Genomic DNA, 11,980 nt, shown 5'->3' on the forward strand with positions numbered 1-11,980 from the left:
GTTGGAGCTAGATACGCTTCAAGCATTTTTTTACTTGTATTTGAAACATTGATGGAAATGTGGCAATAAAAATTGCACTGATAAAAAATCAGAAACAATTAAAGAAAGACTTTTTTAGAATTATGGAGACGTCAGCAAAAAGTATTGATGACATGATGGCATTAATTTTATTATGGAAAATCTATTGTTAGTAACTGTATTAGGGTTAAGTATTATTTTTTGCTACTGATATATTATTAATTAATATCCAAAAATTATTTTTTTCGAAGAAAACTTTTACCTTGTTGAAGTTTTTTAACTTCAACAAATGACAAAAATCTAAAATACAAACTTGCATAAAAATATCAAGACAAAGGCAGTTTTTTCCTCATTTCTCAAATATGGACAAAAGTGCCTAACCGTGAATACTCTTGGGCCGGCAGGCTGGAAAATCGCTACTTTTGCGCACACGTAGGCCAGGCAGACAGCGTTGAAAAAGTAATAGTCACATTCTCTAGCACACACGCACATCTTAATAATAAATTCGTAAAAGATGATGCTGACGTTAGCAACAATTAGATCACTCTGAAATTCAGTTCAAAATGTGTCAGTTTTATATAGAAATAACCTGCGCAATCACTTGTGCTGGTGAACTTCGAAATTAGCTGTCTTTTCTTAACATATTTTGACCAAGATTGAGAAATAGTAAAGTAAAGGTGTCTAATAGATGAAATGTTGGAGTTGGTACATTATTGGGTCAAATCTGTATCAAAACTGATCTTCGATACTAAAGCTAATCTTAAAATTCATAGAATTCTTGTGTCTTTAATTATTTCTACCGCCTGTTGTTTTCTTGTTAAAATTGAAAGCGTGAGTAATTAAAAAGAATAAAGTGTATAGTTAAATATGCAACTAAAGTTTTGCTACAGCAAATATTTTAGCCAAGAGTGACGATTGTGACTTGACGATTTTTATATCGACTGAGTAACCAAAAAGCGACCGAGTGTGAAAATATGGAAAGACGTGTTTGAGTTTTAATTCTTCATCCTGCATTTAGCATTTTTGTTGAAACTAAATAACTCATCATTGTTTTTCATAGATAATGTAGGTATATTGAAGAAGCTTTCAAACAAAATGTTGGCGCTGAATTAGTGTACTTTAATAGTAAATCTTGACATTATTTTTGTTTGTATCCTATGAAATTTTTTTTATCGAATAATGTAGTGTAGAAATATATAAAATCATTTCCAATGTTTCATGAAATTTTTTTTTCGTACTTGTGTACATTCGAATAGCATTCCATATCGGACCGTTGTCAAAAGCGCTAAACCAATCAGAATGCCTAACAACCTCTATCACCTGCTTGCATATTCCAGGCAATCGCTTTTATCTAGAACTGTTAACAGTATATTTTTTAATCACTGATTGTTTTGTTTTGTTAGTAGCCATTCTTTTTTATCTTCAAGACCCTTGGCCTTATCATCATACAAGAGTAACACTTTACCCGGGACATGCAAAAATTGTTTCACATAGTGTGAGAGTTCTTCTAATCCATGATTTCAGATAAGCAGCTTTTTAAACGAGTAAAAGAAATGCAATGATGTCGCATTAATGCAGGGTCCGACGTAACGGGGTGATGCTGTAGTTTATCTCGCAGAAATTTTTCAATCTGTTTCCCAGTTCTCTGAAACCAAAAAAGCACTTCTCATCTTTCTAGAAGATTCAAAACGATGAAATCTTAAGAAAAAAGCTGCTCCAATTCTCAAAATCTAAATCAATTTCTTACAGAACAAGTTTAGAAGAACAGTGAGGTTGGGAATGGATAAAAATTAAGAACAACATTAATTTTCTGTCATAAATTAAAAAAGTTCACATAAACATAATGCCAAAATACATACATAGTCCAAGGTAAACTGAGTCGTAAACATTTGTAAATGGGCTGTAGAATAAAAAGTAATAGTAACTTAAAAAAAGTGTAAAATAAAGATTTTTCGTAGTAAAAGTCGATAAATTGCTGTTTCGCCATTTTAGTTTTGTGACAATCATGATTCTCGTTCTCGTTAAAAAGACACCGACTTTATTGAAGACACATTATAAATTGTTGAGTGATTTGTGATTATGAATATTCTTTGGATTAGTTTAAATATAACGATATATTTTGGTGTTAGTGATTGACGAAATCATTGAAGATAGTGACATAAAAAAGTTAAAATCAATTCTTATTAACAACCCAAACATCATTAAAATGAGAGACAATTTCGAAAATACATTGTTAATAAAAGCTGTACATAACAACAAGACACCAATGGTAAAAGTTCCAATTGTTGCTGATAGTAATGTGTGTGCTAAACCATTTAATAAACAAAATGCATATCACATCAGTGTATATTATAATCATTATGATGTTTTAAAAGTTTTAATTAGTTATAACTTCACAGGTGTGAAAAACTTTGGCCGCTTTAATCAAATACCATTAAACATTGCATGTCAATTAGATAGTATTAGTGATATTAAATGTGTTATATTATTACCGTCAATCCCACATATCGATGTGAATATACGAAGCTATTCGGAATGAGTCAGCATTACCCTGTCCATTTCGTTATCACCGTCGTCATTGTCTTGAATATATCAAATTATTGTTGTCTGTTCCACATGATGATGTAATCTTACGAAATGAGTATAATGAAACACCATTGCATATTGCATGTCGTGATAGTCGTATTTAATGTGTCAAGTTATTGTTGTTGTTGCGAAATATTGGTGTTAGTAAATGTTTGGACAATTTGTGCCAAAAAGAAAGTAACAAATTGTTTTTGTAGCGTTGTAGTAATTTACCAATATTTACATCTCAAATTTCGCCACTTGTTTTGTTTGTAAAGTTCATTCTGCAAGAACAAGAATCGGAATGTTTTTTTCCACAGGTCAAATGTATCTGGCTGTCAGTAAAGCATGGTGTAGTAGTTTAGGCCGCCACGTGGGGAACAAATTAAACACGAAAGTCTTACTCATAAGAGGCGATCTTTAAAACTGAAAACTGAAAAAAAGTTATTCGGCAGTGTAAAAACTTATGGTAAATGAAAAAGTTATGGAAGAAAGAAGGAAAAACTTCTAATGTGAACTTAGTTTTTACACTAACTGAGTCTGCTAATATGTCCTCGCATCATTTTTTGGACAACTAGCATGACCAACTAGTATAATTTTGGACGACTAGCATAATGAACTAGCATAGTGGTCAATACAACACTGCGCGCAACCAACTGAGATTCAAACTAGTCCTGTTGAATATATTCGTTAAAATAATTGGAATTCTTAAAAGGTGTTCAGAGAAGATATTTCAAGAAGCCGTTACATGTCAAAATTTATTATTAAACTGCCGTATATAGATATGTTGTTGTTCAGTGAAATTATTTTATCTGTGAAACATTTTAATAATGAAACGTTTGTTAGAATAAAAACTGTTGTTTTGTCTCTCTGTCTAAGGTCCCTCAAGCTTTTTCTTTTTTGGGACAACCACACTTAATAACTACGAATGTCTTGCATTGGAAAGGGAGTTGCAGTCATAGATCAATTTAAACTTGCAACATATGTATTAGTATTTAGTTTGCAACTTATTTTCCTTAGAATATACGTTTTCCTCTATCAAATTGGTGTAATTATAATAAAAATCGGTTTCAAATTGACAGACAACCTATTCGAGGATGGAAGTTCCGCATGGATGGAATTTACGTATTTTTATAAAAACTGGCATGAGTTGATGAGTTAATGAAAACGAAACGTGCAATTTAAGGGCGAAACGTGAAGTTCCATTTGAATAGAATTTACATCATATTTTAAAGCGGCCAGTGATTGAAACAAATTGTAAATAGAACATAATCCAATGAGAAATCATTTAACTCGTTTATATGGTAACTTAATTATCGCACTCTAACTTCCTGTAAAAAATTCTCACAAATTCACTTTTATTTACGTCTACCAGTCATAATTAGTTAAATCGTCGTCCAAAGTTTTATCTGTAGTTGTACAACAGGGAGAGGCACGACTATAATTGGGATTAGGAAAATATTTCTTAGATTCAAGACAGACACAAATTCTGTTTGTGTGTTACGCAGAGGAAATCTCCATTAAATTTTGTTCAAAGCAAACAAAACCTCTCACCAATATGTCACCAGTGTTTATATAACTATAAAAATAAACTAAAGTATCTCACAGCATCATGCGTTGTTATGGTACTTAGTTGTGTCTAGCCGTAAGTAACTCTTCATCGTTGAATGTTCCGTTGCATTTTTATATTCTTTTTAAAACATGTCTATATTTAGTTTTGTTTGTTATAGGTTTTGATATTCATTGTTTATTTCTAAAGTCTTTCTTCAGCAGTACCATTACGTTGTTATGTTGTTGTCGTTTTACATTTAATAGTAAGTGTTGTTGCGTTGGAGCTGGATTACGCACTCCAGCTCCAACCTGGAGTACGCACTAATCAGTGTCATCTAATGCAGGTCATCACTTTCGATTTATGAGGAGCAGAACTTTTAGTTTTACATACCAAGTTTCTGGCGCCATTGCAGCAACTCTGAAGAAAATATGCAAACGGTTTCGACACGTGTTTGTATTGAGTTGCTCTATCATTATGACAATGCAACTTAAACACAACATAGTCGGATTAGTATATCTATTAGTAAGATACCGGTAAAATACAGAACTCCATAAATCATGCTGCTTCTATGCCAATATATTAGTTCCTCTTGATAATATTTTCTTGCCATCTGAAAATTTTATTATATATTCAAAGGTCGGCAATATAATAATCGGGATTACACATAGGAAACCAAAATTCTAATTCTGTTGTCTATGGGTAAGTTTGTGAGCCAATTTGGTCTAATTTAAGGTTTATCTAACATGGTTAGGTTCCTGCAAATTTCAATATACTCCCTTTTTGGTTACTTATAAATTTGTTTGTTTTACCTCAAATTTTCTCTCTTGTTCTTTATGGGTGAATAAGAGGGCCATTTTGGGGTACCTAGTTTGGTCACTTGTTCGTTATGGCCCCAGGGGCACAACAGCGGAAGAACCTTAAAATGATGTAACAGGTACATAAATAAGAATTTCGTTTAAGGGTGATCTGTTGAGTGCCCCTGTACTATTTCATCAGTTGTAAGGAAAAACTGCTTTGTTATTTGTAAATTTTGAAAATGTTTAGCTAGAAGTCTGAAGCAGCTCACCCAACACGAGACAACATCATCGTTAATGATTAATTATCTAGTGGTGGACATGCTGAATGTTGTGTAAGTCAATTTATTTGTGCATGATGAAGATATTAAGGAGCATGTTAATTGTCTTATTCACATTAATATTTAATGAGTTTGTCTCGCTGTAACAACTTCTGCGACTAGTGAAAGCAACTTGATGGAGTTCTCGTTCTTCACTTGCACATGGTTAATTAGATTGGTCTTAGTTTGTAATGTTTTCAACGCTCGATTTTTTTATTTCAAACCAAGTTATTATTTGTTTACCCAGAAACTATATTCTACAGTGATAAAATATTTAAAAAAGCATTATTTATCAAAAAATGTGGTAACATGTGATTAGATAAAACTGATTTTTCTGTGATATACTGATACATTCGATATGTCGACTCCATACAACTCCATTTCTTTAGAAAGAAGTTGTAAGTCATGGATTGTGGCATTTACCTAGCTAGCTATATATATGCAATAATGAATCAGGAAGCTTTACTAAAGATTTCTTAGATATCTAGGAAAAGGTAGTATCTAAAAATCTAGTAGCTATTATAAAAATTTAGATATCTAGAGAAAGACAAAGTAGAAAATACAATGTTTTTAACGTCTTGTAAATATTAGCTGAGTATTTTAAAGTAGCAGTAGTCTAGAATATGGTGAAAAATTAAACAATTTACTTATCAACTCTTTAGGCCTTCTTTTATCTATGTTAAAATTCCTTCACTTATCTCAGCTAGCAACTTTCTCAGTTAAACTTAGCAAAAAGTTATACTGGCTCACATTTCCAGAACTGTGTAATAATTATAGGTGCAAAAAACATCCACCTAAAAAAAACTTGTGAGCCAAGAAATACTCGAGCAATCTAATGCCTGACCCGAAAGGTTAAACATTAACCTACTTGATTATAACTTAACCCTATTCGGTCCTGGGAGGGGGGGCGGACCGAATAGGGTTAAATGTGTCATATATTATAAAGCTAGCTATATGCACTTTCTCAAAATCCTTAACAGAATGTCTTTTTCATAATTTCATTTTAGTTATAAATCCTCTATGTCAATATTTCAGACTAAAATTTTTTCTCGAAACGTAAGGTTTCTCTAGCTAGCTCACATGTAAATACTGTGGCCAAATTTTGCATAAGTTTGATGTGCTGTTAGCTATGCACAGCAAATCGACAAAATTTTCAACTTGTTAGTCGCATTTGATGTTATAAATTAAAGGAAATTTAGTTGGCTTGACTAAAACTACATTTTTAAGAAGAGTACTGGTTTCTAGAAGGAGTAGAAAATGGAATAAAAAATAAGATCTCTTTATATTAACTAATGCCTTATTACATTTGCCTATGCGCATATCAACAAAAAACTAGCTACGTGTTTTTTCTCACCTAAATTCATCAAAATGTAAACAATGAACAAATCTGCCGATAGAAACTATTTTATAAAAGTACTTACTGCTCTAATCTTTTTGAACATTTCTCATAAGTAACAAAATTCAAAAAGTAACATTTTTATAGCAAATTGACGGGTAAAACGTTATCTTTGTCAGTTGTGACCTTACCAATCTGAATCAGAGGTATTTTCCCCCGCTGGCCTGGATTTAAAAAGCAAGAGTCCCTAGGGACAAGGTTTACAATATCTATAGCTTCATAAAATAATTCCCATTATCGCATGAAGCCTTTTAAAGAACGATGAAAGGAGACAAATTTCTACTTTGCGTCTTACGCGGACATTCTACGCTGAAACACCAGCAACCAGACAGGCAGCCGGAAAGCCAGGCAGGTAGGTAGGTAAGTAGAAAAATATTAAAACAATGTGCCGTTCTGTAAATAAGTGTTGTTTTCTCATAGAGCAAATGTGGAGAAAGAGAAATACCTATATCAATCGGAAATGCATAGTAACCAAAGTATTTGATACTCCTGTACAACTTGCAGTGCAAAGATTTGCGAGAAATGTCAAATCATACATCCTTGTGACAAAAAATCATATACTAACGTCACTTTTAATGGAAAATTGCATGAAATTTAACCATTGTGTACGCAACATAAATCGTTTGCAAAAGAAGTGTGTATTGATTGTGATAATGCATTTTTATGCGTGTATTGCATACACCGAGATCATAAGAATCACAAAAGAAAAAGTATTGCTGAATGTGGAGAGATAGCAAAGAATTGGTTCGAATCGTTCATAACGTCATTTCAAAGAACGAAAATTTTAATGGAGAATTTGACAGCAAAGTGCGATAGAGCTTTCAAAGATCTGGAAAAAAGCAGAGAATATTTTGTTCATGAATTGGAAGTCAGAAAAGTAAAGAAAAGGGAAGAATATTTCAAATTGGATTGGATAAAGAATTGGATAAAGAAAGTAAAAGTTTATTGCAAAGATTTGACGAAAAATCAGAAGAATTCAGAACGAAAATAATATCCGCTGGCTTAGTCGACAATATTAAAATAAAAGAAATCTCACAGTACGTGAATGTGTTAAATTCAAAGTCTTCCTTTGATTTAGTTTTGGAAAATATAGAAATTGAAAGGAAACTTGGTAATCTATATTCTTTTCCTTTAACGAAACCAAAATTTTCTTCACATCTTTGTGAAATGACTGATAAGGAATTCTGCGCAAATCCATTGTGTGAGATGAAGATTTCAGTTGATGATGTCAGAATTGTTGGTGTAAATCCTACTCAATGTTCAATTTTTAAATGTCTAATTGACAAAACAGAAGCGGACCCAAACCATTTGGAATTAGAAACTGACTTGATGGTCTCAGTTAAAAGTTCGAAAAGTAATTCCTGATAATAAGTGATCTTTATTTTAATTTCATATTTTAAACTTGTAGATATTTTTTCATAGAAAACAAAAAGCAACACAGAGGTGAAAAGCGTTGTTTTAAAGAAAAGCTGAAAAAGTTAAATTATTTTGATTTTTTGTTAACATACTTCGAAATATGTATATCGCATTGTAAACAAAATTGTTTTTTTTTAAGTAGCTAACAACTTCGAGGAATATCTAGCTACTAAATGATAAAGATTCTTTGCGGACGGTATCGATGAAATAGTTTTCCAACGAACTTGACAGATGTTGTATAATTAACACGTAGTGTAGCTATGTCAAGTAGACTTTCTTATTTAAAGGTGTAAAACGAAAGAGCACACCGTTGGTCAAACACTCTTACACTTTTGAAGGTATGTTCTTTCATATTAAATGCAAATTACCAAATACAGTGTTTCGTGATAAATATTGAAACAGATTTCGTACAATAAATAGGATACATTAAGAACTAAAATTTTCGGGGGAAAATGTTTAGGCGGAAAAACTCTCGGACACCACTTGTCATTTCAGCGAAAAAAATTTTCGGATGGGATTTATAAAGACAAAAAATGTATGGGTAAGTCTTTTGAACCAATTCTAACCAAATTTCAAAAGTAATGATTACGGGAAATGACACAAAAAGAAGGCTAGAAGCATTTATAGTGTTATATATTCAATCAAGATCTAAAAAAGGGTCTTGAGGATCTAACTTTATAGATTGAGCCTCAGCCAAATGTGAAAATAAGGGGAATAAAAGTTCAAAAACTGCAGTTTTTAATGATTTTCTGATTACCCTATATAAAATTTTTATACAGTGGTCCTTTTTAAAAATAATTAGAAACACTAAAATTTTCGGACAATAACAACTTTCGGCAGACAAAATTTCAGACGTTTCTAAAATATTTAGATTTCCATACAGGTGATTCAGAACCTGTCCAGTATTCCACTTTTACATAATTCATATAAAAACAACGCCAAATATTGCCCGAATGTTCGATTTTCTCCGATTTTCGGTTAAAATTCAAAGAAATTGGGAAATCAAATTAGTCACAAAAAGTTACAAAATGATAAAATACAGTTGTGTTTTTTTTTCAAGTTCTACGGTTAATCCTAACGAATGTTATTATGGTTCCCCAATTATGAAAATTTAACAGAGATTTTTAAGTGTAGTTTTTAGTAATGGTCAGCATCTAAGACTTGAGATGTATCAAAGCTAAACATTTGCCATGCAGGTGCCTAATAGATAAATATGAAAACTCAGTAAATATCATAACAATGGAGCATAGCAAAAACGAGTTTTTAAAACCGGCTTGAATAGGTTTAAAATCAACCTCGTTTCCAACGCATGTTCTCTTTTTCATATCGGGACGGTGAGATAAACATTCGTTCCAATGTTAGAACAGATGCAAAATGCACGGGTGGGCACTATTTACCTGAAATTAAGTTACTTTAGTTTTTATAGTAAAATCCTGGAAATTTTCCGGCAGTCAAATAGAATTAGTTTAACATATTTTCCGCTTTTACACAATTCGCATGATAAAGAGCCATAAATTGCGCAAAAATCTGATTTTTGTTCCATTCACCGTGTAAAATTCAATTTTACGAAAGAGATAGATGTGCATATTTTGTATGATTATCCTCACAAATATCGAGGGATAAATGCATGGCTTTAAATTAGGATTCCCAGGAATAATTCATGCTTATTTTGAGCTAGGCAGACCCAGTTAGAGTCTTCGCTGTGCTTGACAATTCCTTGGAAATTTCAACGGCCCTTACAGTGTGCCATCCCCCCATTTTCCTAGCCGAGGTTAACCCGGGGCTATTGCCCATATTCAATTGCTGCCAAACAAGACTTCTCTAAATGATACCCCTTGCTAAAATAAATTTGTGTTCGAAGTCTTGCGTTCTGAGGATAAGACGCTGGTTCTCTACAAAGCATTTACAAATCTATGTTTAAACATAAACAAGAAGACTGCACATATTCAAAAAAACATGTTGAAAAGCAGTGAAATTAACAGCGTAAATTACCTTTTGCTTAGAGGATAATTATAATTGTAATCTGGACAATTTGGAAAATAAAAACAAGTTAGATGACAACGTATGAACAGCTGCAGTTGATTCAACTTTGAACTCTTTTTCGTTTCGATATGTATGAATTTTCATATATAGAAATATTAAGGAATAATCATATTTACAAAAGTAAACACGTATAGAACTGAAACTAATATTTCGCAATAAAACACACAGGGAAAACATATCAGATTGAAACCAAAAAACGTTAAATAGACGAAGCAGGCACTATAGCAAAAATCAGTTTCTTAAAATAACAACGTTTTTAAGGAAACAATTTATATAAATGGCGAGTGATTTGCGATTATTAATTTTTTTTTTGTGTCGGCTAAAATATGACGACCTAATTAGTTTTTAGTGATTAGCAAAATCATTGAAGAAGGTGACATCGAGAAGTTAAAGTCAGTTCTTATTGAAGATCCTCTTAGCGTGAAAAGAAGAAATGATTCTGGGGATACGCCGTTAATAACAGCTGTATGGTACAACAAACCACAAATTGTAAAAGTTTTTTTGCTGATCGTGACATAGATGCTGTGGATGAATATGAACAAATGCATGAAAAAATCATCCGGTAAATTTTCAAAACTATCAGGAAGAAACAGCATTAAATTTTGCATCTCGTGGTGGTAATATCGAATGTATCAAGTCACTCCTGTCTGTTCCACATGTTAATATTAGTATGGGAGACTGTAGTGTTGAAACTGCTTATGATCTTACTATAAACACCACAATCAAAGATTTATTGATTGAACAACGTTGGAAACATCTATATAATAATACGCCAGTTCCGTCTGTCTGTGACTTTGGCAAAGTTGATATCGTCATATTCCTTTGATGTCGCAAAAAAATGCATGTCTAATATGTCAAATTTTCTGACGTTACGGCGCGACGTCAATAATACTACCTTAACGTCAAAAAGTTATAATAAATTAATAAAGGCCAAATAACTTGGAAACAAGGTAGTGTCGTCAATGATTTTTCACCGCGTGGGTAACTAGAGACCACCTGGGACCAATTTGGGTAAGTTTCCCAAACCTAGGTCCCCGAATCCGTTTCGGAATGGACGGGTTAATGACGTCATTAAAAAACCTTCAAATATCTCTTCTACCGTATATTTAAAGTACATGATCCTATACGTTTTCTTGATCGGCGTTTCATAATCTATACAATGAAGGCAACGGGTGTACAAATTTCCTAAAAAATTTTGGTTTTGACGCGCTAATGCTGACGTCAGCAAAATTTTTAAACTGTTAAATCTCAATAACCGTTCATCAACAGCACATGATCATATACATTTTCTTGATAGGCGCTTTAAGCTCTCGACAATATACAAAATTTTAATTTTTTTTTAGTGGATGGGTTGCTGACTTCATCAAAATTTTTATGCTGCCTCAGTAGATTTTTCCACGGACCTTATCGGCTAGTCTATAATCATTTCTGTAATATATCTTGTTACTTTGGCACATTTCACCGTAACGAAACCATTCATTGGTTATGACTTTATAAAAGTTGATGGCACATGAATAAGAGAAGATAAAAACTAGTTTCTAACATTTATGGTGACATTCCATAGTCAGGTGCCACTTTGAGCCTGACGCGGAAGATCTAGAAGACGCAGACTGGGTACCCGAGTCTGACGCTCCATGCACCAGGATAAACAAGATCTTCAACAGTAACATAGCTATCGTTTTTCAGGTTAGTAGTGTAGATGATGTCCCATGCTCGCACGAAACAAGAAACATGCGGAGAATTTATCGGATTTGCCATTGATCAAATCCTTCATGTGGATATTAAATGAGGCTTATAAGAGGAGCATAAAGAATGCATAGAGATACCTGCCTGAATATCTAGACAAAAAGGCTATCATCAACCCTGGGAATGACGA

Source organism: Hydractinia symbiolongicarpus, chromosome 1 (assembly GCF_029227915.1).
Source record: "Hydractinia symbiolongicarpus strain clone_291-10 chromosome 1, HSymV2.1, whole genome shotgun sequence".
NCBI classification, from domain to species: Eukaryota; Metazoa; Cnidaria; class Hydrozoa; order Anthoathecata; family Hydractiniidae; genus Hydractinia; species Hydractinia symbiolongicarpus.